General features: G+C 48.2%; 12 non-coding genes and 1 pseudogene across 12 annotated transcripts; all 13 read right to left on the bottom strand.

The window, feature by feature from the left end:
- Nucleotides 1–248: 248 nt before the first annotated feature.
- Nucleotides 249–444, bottom strand: LOC142267476 (U2 spliceosomal RNA). Its single transcript, XR_012733367.1, has one exon. It is a non-coding gene; the product is annotated as a U2 spliceosomal RNA (small nuclear RNA).
- A 681-nt stretch (nucleotides 445–1,125) lies between these two features.
- LOC142267506 (U2 spliceosomal RNA) lies at nucleotides 1,126–1,282 on the bottom strand (annotated as a pseudogene).
- Nucleotides 1,283–2,669: 1,387 nt separating this feature from the next.
- Nucleotides 2,670–2,862, bottom strand: LOC142267434 (U2 spliceosomal RNA). Its single transcript, XR_012733329.1, has one exon. It is a non-coding gene; the product is annotated as a U2 spliceosomal RNA (small nuclear RNA).
- A 2,188-nt stretch (nucleotides 2,863–5,050) lies between these two features.
- Nucleotides 5,051–5,243, bottom strand: LOC142267433 (U2 spliceosomal RNA). Its single transcript, XR_012733328.1, has one exon. It is a non-coding gene; the product is annotated as a U2 spliceosomal RNA (small nuclear RNA).
- Nucleotides 5,244–7,432: 2,189 nt separating this feature from the next.
- Nucleotides 7,433–7,623, bottom strand: LOC142267401 (U2 spliceosomal RNA). The gene has a single exon (XR_012733301.1). It is a non-coding gene; the product is annotated as a U2 spliceosomal RNA (small nuclear RNA).
- A 1,387-nt stretch (nucleotides 7,624–9,010) lies between these two features.
- On the bottom strand, nucleotides 9,011–9,203 carry LOC142267432 (U2 spliceosomal RNA). Its single transcript, XR_012733327.1, has one exon. It is a non-coding gene; the product is annotated as a U2 spliceosomal RNA (small nuclear RNA).
- Nucleotides 9,204–11,392: 2,189 nt separating this feature from the next.
- On the bottom strand, nucleotides 11,393–11,585 carry LOC142267431 (U2 spliceosomal RNA). The gene has a single exon (XR_012733326.1). It is a non-coding gene; the product is annotated as a U2 spliceosomal RNA (small nuclear RNA).
- A 2,189-nt stretch (nucleotides 11,586–13,774) lies between these two features.
- On the bottom strand, nucleotides 13,775–13,965 carry LOC142267389 (U2 spliceosomal RNA). Its single transcript, XR_012733290.1, has one exon. It is a non-coding gene; the product is annotated as a U2 spliceosomal RNA (small nuclear RNA).
- Nucleotides 13,966–15,352: 1,387 nt separating this feature from the next.
- Nucleotides 15,353–15,545, bottom strand: LOC142267429 (U2 spliceosomal RNA). The gene has a single exon (XR_012733325.1). It is a non-coding gene; the product is annotated as a U2 spliceosomal RNA (small nuclear RNA).
- A 2,189-nt stretch (nucleotides 15,546–17,734) lies between these two features.
- On the bottom strand, nucleotides 17,735–17,925 carry LOC142267377 (U2 spliceosomal RNA). Its single transcript, XR_012733279.1, has one exon. It is a non-coding gene; the product is annotated as a U2 spliceosomal RNA (small nuclear RNA).
- Nucleotides 17,926–19,312: 1,387 nt separating this feature from the next.
- Nucleotides 19,313–19,505, bottom strand: LOC142267428 (U2 spliceosomal RNA). Its single transcript, XR_012733324.1, has one exon. It is a non-coding gene; the product is annotated as a U2 spliceosomal RNA (small nuclear RNA).
- Nucleotides 19,506–21,694: 2,189 nt separating this feature from the next.
- Nucleotides 21,695–21,887, bottom strand: LOC142267427 (U2 spliceosomal RNA). Its single transcript, XR_012733323.1, has one exon. It is a non-coding gene; the product is annotated as a U2 spliceosomal RNA (small nuclear RNA).
- Nucleotides 21,888–24,076: 2,189 nt separating this feature from the next.
- On the bottom strand, nucleotides 24,077–24,267 carry LOC142267365 (U2 spliceosomal RNA). The gene has a single exon (XR_012733268.1). It is a non-coding gene; the product is annotated as a U2 spliceosomal RNA (small nuclear RNA).
- Between the last annotated feature and the right edge of the window lie 480 nt (nucleotides 24,268–24,747).

The raw sequence follows: 24,747 nt of genomic DNA, 5'->3' as shown, positions 1-24,747 counted from the left end.
TCTAGATAAGACAGAGAACTGCAGCACGGGGACATAGCCGAGTTGGTCAGGTTGAGTGGTGATGAGTTTGCTATTTGGATGAATAAAGAAAGTCAAAAGTGTGAAAGATAAAAAACAAAAGGAGGAAGTGTGAAAAGTGAATGGGCCAAATTGAGGTGCATATGAAGACGTATGCTTTCTTCCAATTCATTAAATCGGGCTAATATGAATCAGGTGAATTGAGTTCTGCTTTTGGAAACTGGGTTAAGAAGGGGTGCACCGTTCCTGGAGGTACTGCAATACCAGGTCAATGCGTGGAGTGGACAGAGCAAGCTCTTTTTCCATCTCCCTGTTCTAAAAATCCATTTAATATATGGTCCCCAGATAGGGGACGTATCAGATATTAAACTGATAAGAACAGATTTTGATTTAATGAAGCTTTCCAAAGCACCACAAAAAATGCATGACCGAAGTCACACCAAAAACAGTGCAAAGGCTAGGATTCGTGTGGACCCCACCGTGAGGAGAGGGTCCCCAAAAATCAACCCCGTCCCTCCGAGCCAGAAGGCCACAGCAAGGGTCAGGGATCTTCGGTGCTCCCCCAAGCCGAAGCCTGGTTGAGCCTTGTCGTTGCTCCCAGCGTCCACCCAGGCATCTTACCCAAGTGGAGTAGAGAGCTACTAGTTATTGGTTTCGCAGCCGAAACTGCCCGGACCGTCAACCGGTGTTGGTTTCTCAGCCCAAGGCTAACCGGACCTCCAACCGGGTGTTGGTTTCTCAGCCGAAGCTGACCCAGACCTCCAACCGGGTGTTGGTTTCTCAGCCGAAGCTGACCCGGACCTCCAACCGGGTGTTAGTTTCTCAGCCCAAAGCTGACCAGACCTCCGACCGGGATTATAAAAATTTCCCTTCCTAGCCAGAAGGCCGGGATAGGGTAATATGCTCAAAAAGTATGAAAAGGCAAGGTACGGTGTGCTACAGAGCCCAAGGCTTGCCGGGGTCCCAAGCCAGCAAGCTCAGACTCACTCCAGGGTCGTCAGTCCTGGGGCACGTTGTACTATAGCCCCCCACCCTTACTCAGTCTAATAGCCTTGATCCTGGTAGGGCCATGTTTTCCTCTAGATGAATATACTATCCACCCAGAGTACTAGCAAGCGCAACCTTCCAGTGTGCAGTGTATCATTGTACTAAGGTGGCCTGGAGCTTAAACCACCTCTTCGAACAACACTACACATGATCTTAGCCAAAAGGCCGAGAAGCACAGATACTACACTTGATCTTAGCCAAAAGGCCGAGAAGCGATAACCAGAATTGGTTTGGGCCTCGAGTGGCACCCTGGCCTATGCCGGACACATCTTAGGGAGAGAGAGCGAGAGGGAGACAAACCCACGCCTACACAAGACATTTTGTCACCCAAGCCAACCCTTGAAAAGGCTGCTTTGCAGAGCAAAAACAAGAAGAATGGTGCGTTTTGCAGCCGCCGCCCACTGCAATGAATCTGAATAACTCCTCCTTTAGGGCGCAAGCAACTCCCCTCCCCCTTGCAGTCTTTCCAATTCACGATACAAAAAGACGGACAGGACAGGTTGCCTGACTTTCCGTCACTGCCACCCTTTGCCATCCTTACCCGTAGAAAGCCCTTTCATCATCCCCAAACCCTAATCTTTTCCCTTTCCTTCCCAGCCCCCAAACCCTGCCCTCTGTACCTTTCTCACCACCCGCTTCCCTTCTCCTGTCACCCCCCTACCACCCGGGAAAAAAAGAGATTGCCCCCTCCTTCCACTAGCCCACCCTCCCACCCAAAGAACAACTTCTTCTGCGCAGCTTGTTTTCTAGGCAGCAGCGCTATTGTGATGTCATCGGGGGGCATTGTGACAAGCCGCCAGTGTTCCGTCTCTTCATGTTGTGCACAGTTCAAACGGAAAATACATCAACAGGCAGACTACAGAAAAGCTTACTATCAAAGGTTAGAGGGGGGCTTTCTCAGAGGGCTTTTTACAGTTTTTCTATTCCCAATTAGCCGTTTAAGTGTACTTATTGAAAGTAGTAATTCTTTCATAGGCCGCCCTTTCTTAGTATTTGACGTTCCTTATATTGCGGTATGAGGCTTCGCAGTAGGTTGCAAACATTCATCACCCATGACTGTCCCCAATTGAGCTCAGAAGCTCAATGTCTATCATGACCTCTCTTTTAGAATGTCCAAGAGCAAGCAAACTATTCCTCCAGGAGAGGGCGCCAACAGACTACTAAAGAGATCATCATTACTCAAAGAAAACCCCAAAAACCAATGCATGATAGGAATAAACAGGTAACTTTCTTTGGAGTGGAAGCGGAGAGATCGCACCAGATGCCAATTCTAGATCTTATCACACCTGTGGTCACTGCAGCAGCAGGTGAATCCACTTTGTCCAAAAGGGATCTATTCCATTCAATTGCAAATGATCTAGATAAGACAGAGAACTGCAGCACGGGGACATAGCCGAGTTGGTCAGGTTGAGTGGTGATGAGTTTGCTATTTGGATGAATAAAGAAAGTCAAAAGTGTGAAAGATAAAAAACAAAAGGAGGAAGTGTGAAAAGTGAATGGGCCAAATTGAGGTGCATATGAAGACGTATGCTTTCTTCCAATTCATTAAATCGGGCTAATATGAATCAGGTGAATTGAGTTCTGCTTTTGGAAACTGGGTTAAGAAGGGGTGCACCGTTCCTGGAGGTACTGCAATACCAGGTCAATGCGTGGAGTGGACAGAGCAAGCTCTTTTTCCATCTCCCTGTTCTAAAAATCCATTTAATATATGGTCCCCAGATAGGGGACGTATCAGATATTAAACTGATAAGAACAGATTTTTGATTTAATGAAGCTTTCCAAAGCACCACAAAAAATGCATGACCGAAGTCACACCAAAAACAGTGCAAAGGCTAGGATTCGTGTGGACCCCACCGTGAGGAGAGGGTCCCCAAATTCAACCCCGTCCCTCCGAGCCAGAAGGCCACAGCAAGGGTCAGGGATCTTCGGTGCTCTCCCAAGCCGAAGCCTGGTTGAGCCTTGTCGTTGCTCCCAGCGTCCACCCAGGCATCTTACCCAAGTGGAGTAGAGAGCTACTAGTTGTTGGTTTCGCAGCCGAAACTGCCCGGACCGTCAACCGGTGTTGGTTTCTCAGCCCAAGGCTAACCGGACCTCCAACCGGGTGTTGGTTTCTCAGCCGAAGCTGACCCAGACCTCCAACCGGGTGTTGGTTTCTCAGCCGAAGCTGACCCAGACCTCCAACCGGGTGTTAGTTTCTCAGCCCAAAGCTGACCAGACCTCCGACCGGGATTATAAAAATTTCCCTTCCTAGCCAGAAGGCCGGGATAGGGTAATATGCTCAAAAAGTATGAAAAGGCAAGGTACGGTGTGCTACAGAGCCCAAGGCTTGCCGGGGTCCCAAGCCAGCAAGCTCAGACTCACTCCAGGGTCGTCAGTCCTGGGGCACGTTGTACCATAGCCCCCCACCCTTACTCAGTCTAATAGCCTCGATCCTGGTAGGGCCATGTTTTCCTCTAGATGAATATACTATCCACCCAGAGTACTAGCAAGCGCAACCTTCCAGTGTGCATTGTATCATTGTACTAAGGTGGCCTGGAGCTTAAACCACCTCTTCGAACAACACTACACTTGATCTTAGCCAAAAGGCCGAGAAGCGATAACCAGAATTGGTTTGGGCCTCGAGTGGCACCCTGGCCTATGCCGGACACATCTTAGGGAGAGAGAGCGAGAGGGAGACAAACCCACGCCTACACAAGACATTTTGTCACCCAAGCCAACCCTTGAAAAGGCTGCTTTGCAGAGCAAAAACAAGAAGAATGGTGCGTTTTGCAGCCGCCGCCCACTGCAATGAATCTGAATAACTCCTCCTTTAGGGCGCAAGCAACTCCCCTCCCCCTTGCAGTCTTTCCAATTCACGATACAAAAAGACGGACAGGACAGGTTGCCTGACTTTCCGTCACTGCCACCCTTTGCCATCCTTACCCGTAGAAAGCCCTTTCATCATCCCCAAACCCTAATCTTTTCCCTTTCCTTCCCAGCCCCCAAACCCTGCCCTCTGTACCTTTCTCACCACCCGCTTCCCTTCTCCTGTCATCCCCCTACCACCCGGGAAAAAAAGAGATTGCCCCCTCCTTCCACTAGCCCACCCTCCCACCCAAAGAACAACTTCTTCTGCGCAGCTTGTTTTCTAGGCAGCAGCGCTATTGTGATGTCATCGGGGGGCATTGTGACAAGCCGCCAGTGTTCCGTCTCTTCATGTTGTGCACAGTTCAAACGGAAAATACATCAACAGGCAGACTACAGAAAAGCTTACTATCAAAGGTTAGAGGGGGGCTTTCTCAGAGGGCTTTTTACAGTTTTTCTATTCCCAATTAGCCGTTTAAGTGTACTTATTGAAAGTAGTAATTCTTTCATAGGCCGCCCTTTCTTAGTATTTGACGTTCCTTATATTGCGGTATGAGGCTTCGCAGTAGGTTGCAAACATTCATCACCCATGACTGTCCCCAATTGAGCTCAGAAGCTCAATGTCTATCATGACCTCTCTTTTAGAATGTCCAAGAGCAAGCAAACTATTCCTCCAGGAGAGGGCGCCAACAGACTACTAAAGAGATCATCATTACTCAAAGAAAACCCCAAAAACCAATGCATGATAGGAATAAACAGGTAACTTTCTTTGGAGTGGAAGCGGAGAGATCGCACCAGATGCCAATTCTAGATCTTATCACACCTGTGGTCACTGCAGCAGCAGGTGAATCCACTTTGTCCAAAAGGGATCTATTCCATTCAATTGCAAATGATCTAGATAAGACAGAGAACTGCAGCACGGGGACATAGCCGAGTTGGTCAGGTTGAGTGGTGATGAGTTTGCTATTTGGATGAATAAAGAAAGTCAAAAGTGTGAAAGATAAAAAACAAAAGGAGGAAGTGTGAAAAGTGAATGGGCCAAATTGAGGTGCATATGAAGACGTATGCTTTCTTCCAATTCATTAAATCGGGCTAATATGAATCAGGTGAATTGAGTTCTGCTTTTGGAAACTGGGTTAAGAAGGGGTGCACCGTTCCTGGAGGTACTGCAATACCAGGTCAATGCGTGGAGTGGACAGAGCAAGCTCTTTTTCCATCTCCCTGTTCTAAAAATCCATTTAATATATGGTCCCCAGATAGGGGACGTATCAGATATTAAACTGATAAGAACAGATTTTTGATTTAATGAAGCTTTCCAAAGCACCACAAAAAATGCATGACCGAAGTCACACCAAAAACAGTGCAAAGGCTAGGATTCGTGTGGACCCCACCGTGAGGAGAGGGTCCCCAAAAATCAACCCCGTCCCTCCGAGCCAGAAGGCCACAGCAAGGGTCAGGGATCTTCGGTGCTCTCCCAAGCCGAAGCCTGGTTGAGCCTTGTCGTTGCTCCCAGCGTCCACCCAGGCATCTTACCCAAGTGGAGTAGAGAGCTACTAGTTGTTGGTTTCGCAGCCGAAACTGCCCGGACCGTCAACCGGTGTTGGTTTCTCAGCCCAAGGCTAACCGGACCTCCAACCGGGTGTTGGTTTCTCAGCCGAAGCTGACCCAGACCTCCAACCGGGTGTTGGTTTCTCAGCCGAAGCTGACCCAGACCTCCAACCGGGTGTTAGTTTCTCAGCCCAAAGCTGACCAGACCTCCGACCGGGATTATAAAAATTTCCCTTCCTAGCCAGAAGGCCGGGATAGGGTAATATGCTCAAAAAGTATGAAAAGGCAAGGTACGGTGTGCTACAGAGCCCAAGGCTTGCCGGGGTCCCAAGCCAGCAAGCTCAGACTCACTCCAGGGTCGTCAGTCCTGGGGCACGTTGTACCATAGCCCCCCACCCTTACTCAGTCTAATAGCCTCGATCCTGGTAGGGCCATGTTTTCCTCTAGATGATTAAACTATCCACCCAGAGTACTAGCAAGCGCAACCTTCCAGTGTGCATTGTATCATTGTACTAAGGTGGCCTGGAGCTTAAACCACCTCTTCGAACAACACTACACTTGATCTTAGCCAAAAGGCCGAGAAGCGATAACCAGAATTGGTTTGGGCCTCGAGTGGCACCCTGGCCTATGCCGGACACATCTTAGGGAGAGAGAGCGAGAGGGAGACAAACCCACGCCTACACAAGACATTTTGTCACCCAAGCCAACCCTTGAAAAGGCTGCTTTGCAGAGCAAAAACAAGAAGAATGGTGCGTTTTGCAGCCGCCGCCCACTGCAATGAATCTGAATAACTCCTCCTTTAGGGCGCAAGCAACTCCCCTCCCCCTTGCAGTCTTTCCAATTCACGATACAAAAAGACGGACAGGACAGGTTGCCTGACTTTCCGTCACTGCCACCCTTTGCCATCCTTACCCGTAGAAAGCCCTTTCATCATCCCCAAACCCTAATCTTTTCCCTTTCCTTCCCAGCCCCCAAACCCTGCCCTCTGTACCTTTCTCACCACCCGCTTCCCTTCTCCTGTCATCCCCCTACCACCCGGGAAAAAAAGAGATTGCCCCCTCCTTCCACTAGCCCACCCTCCCACCCAAAGAACAACTTCTTCTGCGCAGCTTGTTTTCTAGGCAGCAGCGCTATTGTGATGTCATCGGGGGGCATTGTGACAAGCCGCCAGTGTTCCGTCTCTTCATGTTGTGCACAGTTCAAACGGAAAATACATCAACAGGCAGACTACAGAAAAGCTTACTATCAAAGGTTAGAGGGGGGCTTTCTCAGAGGGCTTTTTACAGTTTTTCTATTCCCAATTAGCCGTTTAAGTGTACTTATTGAAAGTAGTAATTCTTTCATAGGCCGCCCTTTCTTAGTATTTGACGTTCCTTATATTGCGGTATGAGGCTTCGCAGTAGGTTGCAAACATTCATCACCCATGACTGTCCCCAATTGAGCTCAGAAGCTCTATTTCTATCATGACCTCTCTTTTAGAATGTCCAAGAGCAAGCAAACTATTCCTCCAGGAGAGGGCGCCAACAGACTACTAAAGAGATCATCATTACTCAAAGAAAACCCCAAAAACCAATGCATGATAGGAATAAACAGGTAACTTTCTTTGGAGTGGAAGCGGAGAGATCGCACCAGATGCCAATTCTAGATCTTATCACACCTGTGGTCACTGCAGCAGCAGGTGAATCCACTTTGTCCAAAAGGGATCTATTCCATTCAATTGCAAATGATCTAGATAAGACAGAGAACTGCAGCACGGGGACATAGCCGAGTTGGTCAGGTTGAGTGGTGATGAGTTTGCTATTTGGATGAATAAAGAAAGTCAAAAGTGTGAAAGATAAAAAACAAAAGGAGGAAGTGTGAAAAGTGAATGGGCCAAATTGAGGTGCATATGAAGACGTATGCTTTCTTCCAATTCATTAAATCGGGCTAATATGAATCAGGTGAATTGAGTTCTGCTTTTGGAAACTGGGTTAAGAAGGGGTGCACCGTTCCTGGAGGTACTGCAATACCAGGTCAATGCGTGGAGTGGACAGAGCAAGCTCTTTTTCCATCTCCCTGTTCTAAAAATCCATTTAATATATGGTCCCCAGATAGGGGACGTATCAGATATTAAACTGATAAGAACAGATACTACACTTGATCTTAGCCAAAAGGCCGAGAAGCGATAACCAGAATTGGTTTGGGCCTCGAGTGGCACCCTGGCCTATGCCGGACACATCTTAGGGAGAGAGAGCGAGAGGGAGACAAACCCACGCCTACACAAGACATTTTGTCACCCAAGCCAACCCTTGAAAAGGCTGCTTTGCAGAGCAAAAACAAGAAGAATGGTGCGTTTTGCAGCCGCCGCCCACTGCAATGAATCTGAATAACTCCTCCTTTAGGGCGCAAGCAACTCCCCTCCCCCTTGCAGTCTTTCCAATTCACGATACAAAAAGACGGACAGGACAGGTTGCCTGACTTTCCGTCACTGCCACCCTTTGCCATCCTTACCCGTAGAAAGCCCTTTCATCATCCCCAAACCCTAATCTTTTCCCTTTCCTTCCCAGCCCCCAAACCCTGCCCTCTGTACCTTTCTCACCACCCGCTTCCCTTCTCCTGTCATCCCCCTACCACCCGGGAAAAAAAGAGATTGCCCCCTCCTTCCACTAGCCCACCCTCCCACCCAAAGAACAACTTCTTCTGCGCAGCTTGTTTTCTAGGCAGCAGCGCTATTGTGATGTCATCGGGGGGCATTGTGACAAGCCGCCAGTGTTCCGTCTCTTCATGTTGTGCACAGTTCAAACGGAAAATACATCAACAGGCAGACTACAGAAAAGCTTACTATCAAAGGTTAGAGGGGGGCTTTCTCAGAGGGCTTTTTACAGTTTTTCTATTCCCAATTAGCCGTTTAAGTGTACTTATTGAAAGTAGTAATTCTTTCATAGGCCGCCCTTTCTTAGTATTTGACGTTCCTTATATTGCGGTATGAGGCTTCGCAGTAGGTTGCAAACATTCATCACCCATGACTGTCCCCAATTGAGCTCAGAAGCTCAATGTCTATCATGACCTCTCTTTTAGAATGTCCAAGAGCAAGCAAACTATTCCTCCAGGAGAGGGCGCCAACAGACTACTAAAGAGATCATCATTACTCAAAGAAAACCCCAAAAACCAATGCATGATAGGAATAAACAGGTAACTTTCTTTGGAGTGGAAGCGGAGAGATCGCACCAGATGCCAATTCTAGATCTTATCACACCTGTGGTCACTGCAGCAGCAGGTGAATCCACTTTGTCCAAAAGGGATCTATTCCATTCAATTGCAAATGATCTAGATAAGACAGAGAACTGCAGCACGGGGACATAGCCGAGTTGGTCAGGTTGAGTGGTGATGAGTTTGCTATTTGGATGAATAAAGAAAGTCAAAAGTGTGAAAGATAAAAAACAAAAGGAGGAAGTGTGAAAAGTGAATGGGCCAAATTGAGGTGCATATGAAGACGTATGCTTTCTTCCAATTCATTAAATCGGGCTAATATGAATCAGGTGAATTGAGTTCTGCTTTTGGAAACTGGGTTAAGAAGGGGTGCACCGTTCCTGGAGGTACTGCAATACCAGGTCAATGCGTGGAGTGGACAGAGCAAGCTCTTTTTCCATCTCCCTGTTCTAAAAATCCATTTAATATATGGTCCCCAGATAGGGGACGTATCAGATATTAAACTGATAAGAACAGATTTTTGATTTAATGAAGCTTTCCAAAGCACCACAAAAAATGCATGACCGAAGTCACACCAAAAACAGTGCAAAGGCTAGGATTCGTGTGGACCCCACCGTGAGGAGAGGGTCCCCAAAAATCAACCCCGTCCCTCCGAGCCAGAAGGCCACAGCAAGGGTCAGGGATCTTCGGTGCTCTCCCAAGCCGAAGCCTGGTTGAGCCTTGTCGTTGCTCCCAGCGTCCACCCAGGCATCTTACCCAAGTGGAGTAGAGAGCTACTAGTTGTTGGTTTCGCAGCCGAAACTGCCCGGACCGTCAACCGGTGTTGGTTTCTCAGCCCAAGGCTAACCGGACCTCCAACCGGGTGTTGGTTTCTCAGCCGAAGCTGACCCAGACCTCCAACCGGGTGTTGGTTTCTCAGCCGAAGCTGACCCAGACCTCCAACCGGGTGTTAGTTTCTCAGCCCAAAGCTGACCAGACCTCCGACCGGGATTATAAAAATTTCCCTTCCTAGCCAGAAGGCCGGGATAGGGTAATATGCTCAAAAAGTATGAAAAGGCAAGGTACGGTGTGCTACAGAGCCCAAGGCTTGCCGGGGTCCCAAGCCAGCAAGCTCAGACTCACTCCAGGGTCGTCAGTCCTGGGGCACGTTGTACCATAGCCCCCCACCCTTACTCAGTCTAATAGCCTCGATCCTGGTAGGGCCATGTTTTCCTCTAGATGAATATACTATCCACCCAGAGTACTAGCAAGCGCAACCTTCCAGTGTGCATTGTATCATTGTACTAAGGTGGCCTGGAGCTTAAACCACCTCTTCGAACAACACTACACTTGATCTTAGCCAAAAGGCCGAGAAGCGATAACCAGAATTGGTTTGGGCCTCGAGTGGCACCCTGGCCTATGCCGGACACATCTTAGGGAGAGAGAGCGAGAGGGAGACAAACCCACGCCTACACAAGACATTTTGTCACCCAAGCCAACCCTTGAAAAGGCTGCTTTGCAGAGCAAAAACAAGAAGAATGGTGCGTTTTGCAGCCGCCGCCCACTGCAATGAATCTGAATAACTCCTCCTTTAGGGCGCAAGCAACTCCCCTCCCCCTTGCAGTCTTTCCAATTCACGATACAAAAAGACGGACAGGACAGGTTGCCTGACTTTCCGTCACTGCCACCCTTTGCCATCCTTACCCGTAGAAAGCCCTTTCATCATCCCCAAACCCTAATCTTTTCCCTTTCCTTCCCAGCCCCCAAACCCTGCCCTCTGTACCTTTCTCACCACCCGCTTCCCTTCTCCTGTCATCCCCCTACCACCCGGGAAAAAAAGAGATTGCCCCCTCCTTCCACTAGCCCACCCTCCCACCCAAAGAACAACTTCTTCTGCGCAGCTTGTTTTCTAGGCAGCAGCGCTATTGTGATGTCATCGGGGGGCATTGTGACAAGCCGCCAGTGTTCCGTCTCTTCATGTTGTGCACAGTTCAAACGGAAAATACATCAACAGGCAGACTACAGAAAAGCTTACTATCAAAGGTTAGAGGGGGGCTTTCTCAGAGGGCTTTTTACAGTTTTTCTATTCCCAATTAGCCGTTTAAGTGTACTTATTGAAAGTAGTAATTCTTTCATAGGCCGCCCTTTCTTAGTATTTGACGTTCCTTATATTGCGGTATGAGGCTTCGCAGTAGGTTGCAAACATTCATCACCCATGACTGTCCCCAATTGAGCTCAGAAGCTCAATGTCTATCATGACCTCTCTTTTAGAATGTCCAAGAGCAAGCAAACTATTCCTCCAGGAGAGGGCGCCAACAGACTACTAAAGAGATCATCATTACTCAAAGAAAACCCCAAAAACCAATGCATGATAGGAATAAACAGGTAACTTTCTTTGGAGTGGAAGCGGAGAGATCGCACCAGATGCCAATTCTAGATCTTATCACACCTGTGGTCACTGCAGCAGCAGGTGAATCCACTTTGTCCAAAAGGGATCTATTCCATTCAATTGCAAATGATCTAGATAAGACAGAGAACTGCAGCACGGGGACATAGCCGAGTTGGTCAGGTTGAGTGGTGATGAGTTTGCTATTTGGATGAATAAAGAAAGTCAAAAGTGTGAAAGATAAAAAACAAAAGGAGGAAGTGTGAAAAGTGAATGGGCCAAATTGAGGTGCATATGAAGACGTATGCTTTCTTCCAATTCATTAAATCGGGCTAATATGAATCAGGTGAATTGAGTTCTGCTTTTGGAAACTGGGTTAAGAAGGGGTGCACCGTTCCTGGAGGTACTGCAATACCAGGTCAATGCGTGGAGTGGACAGAGCAAGCTCTTTTTCCATCTCCCTGTTCTAAAAATCCATTTAATATATGGTCCCCAGATAGGGGACGTATCAGATATTAAACTGATAAGAACAGATTTTTGATTTAATGAAGCTTTCCAAAGCACCACAAAAAATGCATGACCGAAGTCACACCAAAAACAGTGCAAAGGCTAGGATTCGTGTGGACCCCACCGTGAGGAGAGGGTCCCCAAAAATCAACCCCGTCCCTCCGAGCCAGAAGGCCACAGCAAGGGTCAGGGATCTTCGGTGCTCTCCCAAGCCGAAGCCTGGTTGAGCCTTGTCGTTGCTCCCAGCGTCCACCCAGGCATCTTACCCAAGTGGAGTAGAGAGCTACTAGTTGTTGGTTTCGCAGCCGAAACTGCCCGGACCGTCAACCGGTGTTGGTTTCTCAGCCCAAGGCTAACCGGACCTCCAACCGGGTGTTGGTTTCTCAGCCGAAGCTGACCCAGACCTCCAACCGGGTGTTGGTTTCTCAGCCGAAGCTGACCCAGACCTCCAACCGGGTGTTAGTTTCTCAGCCCAAAGCTGACCAGACCTCCGACCGGGATTATAAAAATTTCCCTTCCTAGCCAGAAGGCCGGGATAGGGTAATATGCTCAAAAAGTATGAAAAGGCAAGGTACGGTGTGCTACAGAGCCCAAGGCTTGCCGGGGTCCCAAGCCAGCAAGCTCAGACTCACTCCAGGGTCGTCAGTCCTGGGGCACGTTGTACCATAGCCCCCCACCCTTACTCAGTCTAATAGCCTCGATCCTGGTAGGGCCATGTTTTCCTCTAGATGAATATACTATCCACCCAGAGTACTAGCAAGCGCAACCTTCCAGTGTGCATTGTATCATTGTACTAAGGTGGCCTGGAGCTTAAACCACCTCTTCGAACAACACTACACTTGATCTTAGCCAAAAGGCCGAGAAGCGATAACCAGAATTGGTTTGGGCCTCGAGTGGCACCCTGGCCTATGCCGGACACATCTTAGGGAGAGAGAGCGAGAGGGAGACAAACCCACGCCTACACAAGACATTTTGTCACCCAAGCCAACCCTTGAAAAGGCTGCTTTGCAGAGCAAAAACAAGAAGAATGGTGCGTTTTGCAGCCGCCGCCCACTGCAATGAATCTGAATAACTCCTCCTTTAGGGCGCAAGCAACTCCCCTCCCCCTTGCAGTCTTTCCAATTCACGATACAAAAAGACGGACAGGACAGGTTGCCTGACTTTCCGTCACTGCCACCCTTTGCCATCCTTACCCGTAGAAAGCCCTTTCATCATCCCCAAACCCTAATCTTTTCCCTTTCCTTCCCAGCCCCCAAACCCTGCCCTCTGTACCTTTCTCACCACCCGCTTCCCTTCTCCTGTCATCCCCCTACCACCCGGGAAAAAAAGAGATTGCCCCCTCCTTCCACTAGCCCACCCTCCCACCCAAAGAACAACTTCTTCTGCGCAGCTTGTTTTCTAGGCAGCAGCGCTATTGTGATGTCATCGGGGGGCATTGTGACAAGCCGCCAGTGTTCCGTCTCTTCATGTTGTGCACAGTTCAAACGGAAAATACATCAACAGGCAGACTACAGAAAAGCTTACTATCAAAGGTTAGAGGGGGGCTTTCTCAGAGGGCTTTTTACAGTTTTTCTATTCCCAATTAGCCGTTTAAGTGTACTTATTGAAAGTAGTAATTCTTTCATAGGCCGCCCTTTCTTAGTATTTGACGTTCCTTATATTGCGGTATGAGGCTTCGCAGTAGGTTGCAAACATTCATCACCCATGACTGTCCCCAATTGAGCTCAGAAGCTCAATGTCTATCATGACCTCTCTTTTAGAATGTCCAAGAGCAAGCAAACTATTCCTCCAGGAGAGGGCGCCAACAGACTACTAAAGAGATCATCATTACTCAAAGAAAACCCCAAAAACCAATGCATGATAGGAATAAACAGGTAACTTTCTTTGGAGTGGAAGCGGAGAGATCGCACCAGATGCCAATTCTAGATCTTATCACACCTGTGGTCACTGCAGCAGCAGGTGAATCCACTTTGTCCAAAAGGGATCTATTCCATTCAATTGCAAATGATCTAGATAAGACAGAGAACTGCAGCACGGGGACATAGCCGAGTTGGTCAGGTTGAGTGGTGATGAGTTTGCTATTTGGATGAATAAAGAAAGTCAAAAGTGTGAAAGATAAAAAACAAAAGGAGGAAGTGTGAAAAGTGAATGGGCCAAATTGAGGTGCATATGAAGACGTATGCTTTCTTCCAATTCATTAAATCGGGCTAATATGAATCAGGTGAATTGAGTTCTGCTTTTGGAAACTGGGTTAAGAAGGGGTGCACCGTTCCTGGAGGTACTGCAATACCAGGTCAATGCGTGGAGTGGACAGAGCAAGCTCTTTTTCCATCTCCCTGTTCTAAAAATCCATTTAATATATGGTCCCCAGATAGGGGACGTATCAGATATTAAACTGATAAGAACAGATACTACACTTGATCTTAGCCAAAAGGCCGAGAAGCGATAACCAGAATTGGTTTGGGCCTCGAGTGGCACCCTGGCCTATGCCGGACACATCTTAGGGAGAGAGAGCGAGAGGGAGACAAACCCACGCCTACACAAGACATTTTGTCACCCAAGCCAACCCTTGAAAAGGCTGCTTTGCAGAGCAAAAACAAGAAGAATGGTGCGTTTTGCAGCCGCCGCCCACTGCAATGAATCTGAATAACTCCTCCTTTAGGGCGCAAGCAACTCCCCTCCCCCTTGCAGTCTTTCCAATTCACGATACAAAAAGACGGACAGGACAGGTTGCCTGACTTTCCGTCACTGCCACCCTTTGCCATCCTTACCCGTAGAAAGCCCTTTCATCATCCCCAAACCCTAATCTTTTCCCTTTCCTTCCCAGCCCCCAAACCCTGCCCTCTGTACCTTTCTCACCACCCGCTTCCCTTCTCCTGTCATCCCCCTACCACCCGGGAAAAAAAGAGATTGCCCCCTCCTTCCACTAGCCCACCCTCCCACCCAAAGAACAACTTCTTCTGCGCAGCTTGTTTTCTAGGCAGCAGCGCTATTGTGATGTCATCGGGGGGCATTGTGACAAGCCGCCAGTGTTCCGTCTCTTCATGTTGTGCACAGTTCAAACGGAAAATACATCAACAGGCAGACTACAGAAAAGCTTACTATCAAAGGTTAGAGGGGGGCTTTCTCAGAGGGCTTTTTACAGTTTTTCTATTCCCAATTAGCCGTTTAAGTGTACTTATTGAAAGTAGTAATTCTTTCATAGGCCGCCCTTTCTTAGTATTTGACGTTCCTTATATTGCGGTATGAGGCTTCGCAGTAGGTTGCAAACATTCATCACCCATGACTGTCCCCAATTGAGCTCAGAAGCTCAATGTCTATCATGACCTCTCTTTTAGAATGTCCAAGAGCAAGCAAACTATTCCTCCAGGAGAGGGCGCCAACAGACTACTAAAGAGATCATCATTACTCAAAGAAAACCCCAAAAACCAATGCATGATAGGAATAAACAGGTAACTTTCTTTGGAGTGGAAGCGGAGAGATCGCACCAGATGCCAATTCTAGATCTTATCACACCTGTGGTCACTGCAGCAGCAGGTGAATCCACTTTGTCCAAAAGGGATCTATTCCATTCAATTGCAAATGATCTAGATAAGACAGAGAACTGCAGCACGGGGACATAGCCGAGTTGGTCAGGTTGAGTGGTGATGAGTTTGCTATTTGGATGAATAAAGAAAGTCAAAAGTGTGAAAGATAAAAAACAAAAGGAGGAAGTGTGAAAAGTGAATGGGCCAAATTGAGGTGCATATGAAGACGTATGCTTTCTTCCAATTCATTAAATCGGGCTAATATGAATCAGGTGAATTGAGTTCTGCTTTTGGAAACTGGGTTAAGAAGGGGTGCACCGTTCCTGGAGGTACTGCAATACCAGGTCAATGCGTGGAGTGGACAGAGCAAGCTCTTTTTCCATCTCCCTGTTCTAAAAATCCATTTAATATATGGTCCCCAGATAGGGGACGTATCAGATATTAAACTGATAAGAACAGATTTTTGATTTAATGAAGCTTTCCAAAGCACCACAAAAAATGCATGACCGAAGTCACACCAAAAACAGTGCAAAGGCTAGGATTCGTGTGGACCCCACCGTGAGGAGAGGGTCCCCAAAAATCAACCCCGTCCCTCCGAGCCAGAAGGCCACAGCAAGGGTCAGGGATCTTCGGTGCTCTCCCAAGCCGAAGCCTGGTTGAGCCTTGTCGTTGCTCCCAGCGTCCACCCAGGCATCTTACCCAAGTGGAGTAGAGAGCTACTAGTTGTTGGTTTCGCAGCCGAAACTGCCCGGACCGTCAACCGGTGTTGGTTTCTCAGCCCAAGGCTAACCGGACCTCCAACCGGGTGTTGGTTTCTCAGCCGAAGCTGACCCAGACCTCCAACCGGGTGTTGGTTTCTCAGCCGAAGCTGACCCAGACCTCCAACCGGGTGTTAGTTTCTCAGCCCAAAGCTGACCAGACCTCCGACCGGGATTATAAAAATTTCCCTTCCTAGCCAGAAGGCCGGGATAGGGTAATATGCTCAAAAAGTATGAAAAGGCAAGGTACGGTGTGCTACAGAGCCCAAGGCTTGCCGGGGTCCCAAGCCAGCAAGCTCAGACTCACTCCAGGGTCGTCAGTCCTGGGGCACGTTGTACCATAGCCCCCCACCCTTACTCAGTCTAATAGCCTCGATCCTGGTAGGGCCATGTTATCCTCTAGATGAATATACTATCCACCCAGAGTACTAGCAAGCGCAACCTTCCAGTGTGCATTGTATCATTGTACTAAGGTGGCCTGGAGCTTAAACCACCTCTTCGAACAACACTACACTTGATCTTAGCCAAAAGGCCGAGAAGCGATAACCAGAATTGGTTTGGGCCTCGAGTGGCACCCTGGCCTATGCCGGACACATCTTAGGGAGAGAGAGCGAGAGGGAGACAAACCCACGCCTACACAAGACATTTTGTCACCCAAGCCAACCCTTGAAAAGGCTGCTTTGCAGAGCAAAAACAAGAAGAATGGTGCGTTTTGCAGCCGCCGCCCACTGCAATGAATCTGAATAACTCCTCCTTTAGGGCGCAAGCAACTCCCCTCCCCCTTGCAGTCTTTCCAATTCACGATACAAAAAGACGGACAGGACAGGTTGCCTGACTTTCCGTCACTGCCACCCTTTGCCATCCTTACCCGTAGAAAGCCCTTTCATCATCCCCAAACCCTAATCTTTTCCCTTTCCTTCCCAGCCCCCAAACCCTGCCCTCTGTACCTTTCTCACCACCCGCTTCCCTTCTCCTGTCATCCCCCTACCACCCGGGAAAAAAAGAGATTGCCCCCTCCTTCCACTAGCCCACCCTCCCACCCAAAGAACAACTTCTTCTGCGCAGCTTGTTTTCTAGGCAGCAGCGCTATTGTGATGTCATCGGGGGGCATTGTGACAAGCCGCCAGTGTTCCGTCTCTTCATGTTGTGCACAGTTCAAACGGAAAATACATCAACAGGCAGACTACAGAAAAGCTTACTATCAAAGGTTAGAGGGGGGCTTTCTCAGAGGGCTTTTTACAGTTTTTCTATTCCCAATTAGCCGTTTAAGTGTACTTATTGAAAGTAGTAATTCTTTCATAGGCCGCCCTTTCTTAGTATTTGACGTTCCTTATATTGCGGTATGAGGCTTCGCAGTAGGTTGCAAACATTCATCACCCATGACTGTCCCCAATTGAGCTCAGAAGCTCAATGTCTATCATGACCTCTCTTTTAGAATGTCCAAGAGCAAGCAAACTATTCCTCCAGGAGAGGGCGCCAACAGACTACTAAAGAGATCATCATTACTCAAAGAAAACCCCAAAAACCAATGCATGATAGGAATAAACAGGTAACTTTCTTTGGAGTGGAAGCGGAGAGATCGCACCAGATGCCAATTCTAGATCTTATCACACCTGTGGTCACTGCAGCAGCAGGTGAATCCACTTTGTCCAAAAGGGATCTATTCCATTCAATTGCAAATGATCTAGATAAGACAGAGAACTGCAGCACGGGGACATAGCCGAGTTGGTCAGGTTGAGTGGTGATGAGTTTGCTATTTGGATGAATAAAGAAAGTCAAAAGTGTGAAAGATAAAAAACAAAAGGAGGAAGTGTGAAAAGTGAATGGGCCAAATTGAGGTGCATATGAAGACGTATGCTTTCTTCCAATTCATTAAATCGGGCTAATATGAATCAGGTGAATTGAGTTCTGCTTTTGGAAACTGGGTTAAGAAGGGGTGCACCGTTCCTGGAGGTACTGCAATACCAGGTCAATGCGTGGAGTGGACAGAGCAAGCTCTTTTTCCATCTCCCTGTTCTAAAAATCCATTTAATATATGGTCCCCAGATAGGGGACGTATCAGATATTAAACTGATAAGAACAGATACTACACTTGATCTTAGCCAAAAGGCCGAGAAGCGATAACCAGAATTGGTTTGGGCCTCGAGTGGCACCCTGGCCTATGCCGGACACATCTTAGGGAGAGAGAGCGAGAGGGAGACAAACCCACGCCTACACAAGACATTTTGTCACCCAAGCCAACCCTTGAAAAGGCTGCTTTGCAGAGCAAAAACAAAAAGAATGGTGCGTTTTGCAGCCGCCGCCCACTGCAATGAATCTGAATAACTCCTCCTTTAGGGCGCAAGCAACTCCCCTCCCCCTTGCAGTCTTTCCAATTCACGATACAAAAAGACGGACAGGACAGGTTGCCTGACTTTCCGTCACTGCCACCCTTTGCCATCCTTACCCGTAGAAAGCCCTTTCATCATCCCCAAACCCTAATCTTTTCCCTTTCCTTCCCAGCCCCCAAACCCTGCCCTCTGTACCTTTCTCACCACCCGCTTCCCTTCTCCTGTCATCCCCCTACCACCCGGGAAAAAAAGAGATTGCCCCCTCCTTCCACTAGCCCACCCTCCCACCCAAAGAACAACTTCTTCTGCGCAGCTTGTTTTCTAGGCAGCAGCGCTATTGTGATGTCATCGGGGGGCATTGTGACAAGCCGCCAGTGTTCCATCTCTTCATGTTGTGCACAGTTCAAACGGAAAATACATCAACAGGCAGACTACAGAAAAGCTTACTATCAAAGGTTAGAGGGGGGCTTTCTCAGAGGGCTTTTTACAGTTTTTCTATTCCCAATTAGCCGTTTAAGTGTACTTATTGAAAGTAGTAATTCTTTCATAGGCCGCCCTTTCTTAGTATTTGACGTTCCTTATATTGCGGTATGAGGCTTCGCAGTAGGTTGCAAACATTCATCACCCATGACTGTCCCCAATTGAGCTCAGAAGCTCAATGTCTATCATGACCTCTCTTTTAGAATGTCCAAGAGCAAGCAAACTATTCCTCCAGGAGAGGGCGCCAACAGACTACTAAAGAGATCATCATTACTCAAAGAAAACCCCAAAAACCAATGCATGATAGGAATAAACAGGTAACTTTCTTTGGAGTGGAAGCGGAGAGATCGCACCAGATGCCAATTCTAGATCTTATCACACCTGTGGTCACTGCAGCAGCAGGTGAATCCACTTTGTCCAAAAGGGATCTATTCCATTCAATTGCAAATGATCTAGATAAGACAGAGAACTGCAGCACGGGGACATAGCCGAGTTGGTCAGGTTGAGTGGTGATGAGTTTGCTATTTGGATGAATAAAGAAAGTCAAAAGTGTGAAAGATAAAAAACAAAAGGAGGAAGTGTGAAAAGTGAATGGGCCAAATTGAGGTGCATATGAAGACGTATGCTTTCTTCCAATTCATTAAATCGGGCTAATATGAATCAGGTGAATTGAGTTCTGCTTTTGGAAACTGGGTTAAGAAGGGGTGCACCGTTCCTGGAGGTACTGCAATACCAGGTCAATGCGTGGAGTGGACAGAGCAAGCTCTTTTTCCATCTCCCTGTTCTAAAAATCCATTTAATATATGGTCCCCAGATAGGGGACGTATCAGATATTAAACTGATAAGAACAGATTTTTGATTTAATGAAGCTTTCCAAAGCACCACAAAAAATGCATGACCGAAGTCACACCAAAAACAGTGCAAAGGCTAGGATTCGTGTGGACCCCACCGTGAGGAGAGGGTCCCCAAAAATCAACCCCGTCCCTCCGAGCCAGAAGGCCACAGCAAGGGTCAGGGATCTTCGGTGCTCTCCCAAGCCGAAGCCTGGTTGAGCCTTGTCGTTGCTCCCAGCGTCCACCCAGGCATCTTACCCAAGTGGAGTAGAGAGCTACTAGTTGTTGGTTTCGCAGCCGAAACTGCCCGGACCGTCAACCGGTGTTGGTTTCTCAGCCCAAGGCTAACCGGACCTCCAACCGGGTGTTGGTTTCTCAGCCGAAGCTGACCCAGACCTCCAACCGGGTGTTGGTTTCTCAGCCGAAGCTGACCCAGACCTCCAACCGGGTGTTAGTTTCTCAGCCCAAAGCTGACCAGACCTCCGACCGGGATTATAAAAATTTCCCTTCCTAGCCAGAAGGCCGGGATAGGGTAATATGCTCAAAAAGTATGAAAAGGCAAGGTACGGTGTGCTACAGAGCCCAAGGCTTGCCGGGGTCCCAAGCCAGCAAGCTCAGACTCACTCCAGGGTCGTCAGTCCTGGGGCACGTTGTACCATAGCCCCCCACCCTTACTCAGTCTAATAGCCTCGATCCTGGTAGGGCCATGTTATCCTCTAGATGAATATACTATCCACCCAGAGTACTAGCAAGCGCAACCTTCCAGTGTGCATTGTATCATTGTACTAAGGTGGCCTGGAGCTTAAACCACCTCTTCGAACAACACTACACTTGATCTTAGCCAAAAGGCCGAGAAGCGATAACCAGAATTGGTTTGGGCCTCGAGTGGCACCCTGGCCTATGCCGGACACATCTTAGGGAGAGAGAGCGAGAGGGAGACAAACCCACGCCTACACAAGACATTTTGTCACCCAAGCCAACCCTTGAAAAGGCTGCTTTGCAGAGCAAAAACAAGAAGAATGGTGCGTTTTGCAGCCGCCGCCCACTGCAATGAATCTGAATAACTCCTCCTTTAGGGCGCAAGCAACTCCCCTCCCCCTTGCAGTCTTTCCAATTCACGATACAAAAAGACGGACAGGACAGGTTGCCTGACTTTCCGTCACTGCCACCCTTTGCCATCCTTACCCGTAGAAAGCCCTTTCATCATCCCCAAACCCTAATCTTTTCCCTTTCCTTCCCAGCCCCCAAACCCTGCCCTCTGTACCTTTCTCACCACCCGCTTCCCTTCTCCTGTCATCCCCCTACCACCCGGGAAAAAAAGAGATTGCCCCCTCCTTCCACTAGCCCACCCTCCCACCCAAAGAACAACTTCTTCTGCGCAGCTTGTTTTCTAGGCAGCAGCGCTATTGTGATGTCATCGGGGGGCATTGTGACAAGCCGCCAGTGTTCCGTCTCTTCATGTTGTGCACAGTTCAAACGGAAAATACATCAACAGGCAGACTACAGAAAAGCTTACTATCAAAGGTTAGAGGGGGGCTTTCTCAGAGGGCTTTTTACAGTTTTTCTATTCCCAATTAGCCGTTTAAGTGTACTTATTGAAAGTAGTAATTCTTTCATAGGCCGCCCTTTCTTAGTATTTGACGTTCCTTATATTGCGGTATGAGGCTTCGCAGTAGGTTGCAAACATTCATCACCCATGACTGTCCCCAATTGAGCTCAGAAGCTCAATGTCTATCATGACCTCTCTTTTAGAATGTCCAAGAGCAAGCAAACTATTCCTCCAGGAGAGGGCGCCAACAGACTACTAAAGAGATCATCATTACTCAAAGAAAACCCCAAAAACCAATGCATGATAGGAATAAACAGGTAACTTTCTTTGGAGTGGAAGCGGAGAGATCGCACCAGATGCCAATTCTAGATCTTATCACACCTGTGGTCACTGCAGCAGCAGGTGAATCCACTTTGTCCAAAAGGGATCTATTCCATTCAATTGCAAATGATCTAGATAAGACAGAGAACTGCAGCACGGGGACATAGCCGAGTTGGTCAGGTTGAGTGGTGATGAGTTTGCTATTTGGATGAATAAAGAAAGTCAAAAGTGTGAAAGATAAAAAACAAAAGGAGGAAGTGTGAAAAGTGAATGGGCCAAATTGAGGTGCATATGAAGACGTATGCTTTCTTCCAATTCATTAAATCGGGCTAATATGAATCAGGTGAATTGAGTTCTGCTTTTGGAAACTGGGTTAAGAAGGGGTGCACCGTTCCTGGAGGTACTGCAATACCAGGTCAATGCGTGGAGTGGACAGAGCAAGCTCTTTTTCCATCTCCCTGTTCTAAAAATCCATTTAATATATGGTCCCCAGATAGGGGACGTATCAGATATTAAACTGATAAGAACAGATTTTTGATTTAATGAAGCTTTCCAAAGCACCACAAAAAATGCATGACCGAAGTCACACCAAAAACAGTGCAAAGGCTAGGATTCGTGTGGACCCCACCGTGAGGAGAGGGTCCCCAAAAATCAACCCCGTCCCTCCGAGCCAGAAGGCCACAGCAAGGGTCAGGGATCTTCGGTGCTCTCCCAAGCCGAAGCCTGGTTGAGCCTTGTCGTTGCTCCCAGCGTCCACCCAGGCATCTTACCCAAGTGGAGTAGAGAGCTACTAGTTGTTGGTTTCGCAGCCGAAACTGCCCGGACCGTCAACCGGTGTTGGTTTCTCAGCCCAAGGCTAACCGGACCTCCAACCGGGTGTTGGTTTCTCAGCCGAAGCTGACCCAGACCTCCAACCGGGTGTTGGTTTCTCAGCCGAAGCTGACCCAGACCTCCAACCGGGTGTTAGTTTCTCAGCCCAAAGCTGACCAGACCTCCGACCGGGATTATAAAAATTTCCCTTCCTAGCCAGAAGGCCGGGATAGGGTAATATGCTCAAAAAGTATGAAAAGGCAAGGTACGGTGTGCTACAGAGCCCAAGGCTTGCCGGGGTCCCAAGCCAGCAAGCTCAGACTCACTCCAGGGTCGTCAGTCCTGGGGCACGTTGTACCATAGCCCCCCACCCTTACTCAGTCTAATAGCCTCGATCCTGGTAGGGCCATGTTTTCCTCTAGATGAATATACTATCCACCCAGAGTACTAGCAAGCGCAACCTTCCAGTGTGCATTGTATCATTGTACTAAGGTGGCCTGGAGCTTAAACCACCTCTTCGAACAACACTACACTTGATCTTAGCCAAAAGGCCGAGAAGCGATAACCAGAATTGGTTTGGGCCTCGAGTGGCACCCTGGCCTATGCCGGACACATCTTAGGGAGAGAGAGCGAGAGGGAGACAAACCCACGCCTACACAAGACATTTTGTCACCCAAGCCAACCCTTGAAAAGGCTGCTTTGCAGAGCAAAAACAAGAAGAATGGTGCGTTTTGCAGCCGCCGCCCACTGCAATGAATCTGAATAACTCCTCCTTTAGGGCGCAAGCAACTCCCCTCCCCCTTGCAGTCTTTCCAATTCACGATACAAAAAGACGGACAGGACAGGTTGCCTGACTTTCCGTCACTGCCACCCTTTGCCATCCTTACCCGTAGAAAGCCCTTTCATCATCCCCAAACCCTAATCTTTTCCCTTTCCTTCCCAGCCCCCAAACCCTGCCCTCTGTACCTTTCTCACCACCCGCTTCCCTTCTCCTGTCATCCCCCTACCACCCGGGAAAAAAAGAGATTGCCCCCTCCTTCCACTAGCCCACCCTCCCACCCAAAGAACAACTTCTTCTGCGCAGCTTGTTTTCTAGGCAGCAGCGCTATTGTGATGTCATCGGGGGGCATTGTGACAAGCCGCCAGTGTTCCGTCTCTTCATGTTGTGCACAGTTCAAACGGAAAATACATCAACAGGCAGACTACAGAAAAGCTTACTATCAAAGGTTAGAGGGGGGCTTTCTCAGAGGGCTTTTTACAGTTTTTCTATTCCCAATTAGCCGTTTAAGTGTACTTATTGAAAGTAGTAATTCTTTCATAGGCCGCCCTTTCTTAGTATTTGACGTTCCTTATATTGCGGTATGAGGCTTCGCAGTAGGTTGCAAACATTCATCACCCATGACTGTCCCCAATTGAGCTCAGAAGCTCAATGTCTATCATGACCTCTCTTTTAGAATGTCCAAGAGCAAGCAAACTATTCCTCCAGGAGAGGGCGCCAACAGACTACTAAAGAGATCATCATTACTCAAAGAAAACCCCAAAAACCAATGCATGATAGGAATAAACAAGTAACTTTCTTTGGAGTGGAAGCGGAGAGATCGCACCAGATGCCAATTCTAGATCTTATCACACCTGTGGTCACTGCAGCAGCAGGTGAATCCACTTTGTCCAAAAGGGATCTATTCCATTCAATTGCAAATGATCTAGATAAGACAGAGAACTGCAGCACGGGGACATAGCCGAGTTGGTCAGGTTGAGTGGTGATGAGTTTGCTATTTGGATGAATAAAGAAAGTCAAAAGTGTGAAAGATAAAAAACAAAAGGAGGAAGTGTGAAAAGTGAATGGGCCAAATTGAGGTGCATATGAAGACGTATGCTTTCTTCCAATTCATTAAATCGGGCTAATATGAATCAGGTGAATTGAGTTCTGCTTTTGGAAACTGGGTTAAGAAGGGGTGCACCGTTCCTGGAGGTACTGCAATACCAGGTCAATGCGTGGAGTGGACAGAGCAAGCTCTTTTTCCATCTCCCTGTTCTAAAAATCCATTTAATATATGGTCCCCAGATAGGGGACGTATCAGATATTAAACTGATAAGAACAGATACTACACTTGATCTTAGCCAAAAGGCCGAGAAGCGATAACCAGAATTGGTTTGGGCCTCGAGTGGCACCCTGGCCTATGCCGGACACATCTTAGGGAGAGAGAGCGAGAGGGAGACAAACCCACGCCTACACAAGACATTTTGTCACCCAAGCCAACCCTTGAAAAGGCTGCTTTGCAGAGCAAAAACAAGAAGAATGGTGCGTTTTGCAGCCGCCGCCCACTGCAATGAATCTGAATAACTCCTCCTTTAGGGCGCAAGCAACTCCCCTCCCCCTTGCAGTCTTTCCAATTCACGATACAAAAAGACGGACAGGACAGGTTGCCTGACTTTCCGTCACTGCCACCCTTTGCCATCCTTACCCGTAGAAAGCCCTTTCATCATCCCCAAACCCTAATCTTTTCCCTTTCCTTCCCAGCCCCCAAACCCTGCCCTCTGTACCTTTCTCACCACCCGCTTCCCTTCTCCTGTCATCCCCCTACCACCCGGGAAAAAAAGAGATTGCCCCCTCCTTCCAC

Source organism: Anomaloglossus baeobatrachus, unplaced genomic scaffold, assembly GCF_048569485.1.
Source record: "Anomaloglossus baeobatrachus isolate aAnoBae1 unplaced genomic scaffold, aAnoBae1.hap1 Scaffold_295, whole genome shotgun sequence".
NCBI classification, from domain to species: Eukaryota; Metazoa; Chordata; class Amphibia; order Anura; family Aromobatidae; genus Anomaloglossus; species Anomaloglossus baeobatrachus.
The sequence above is the reverse complement of the archived record's forward strand: the minus strand, read 5'-3'. Positions and strand labels throughout refer to the sequence as shown.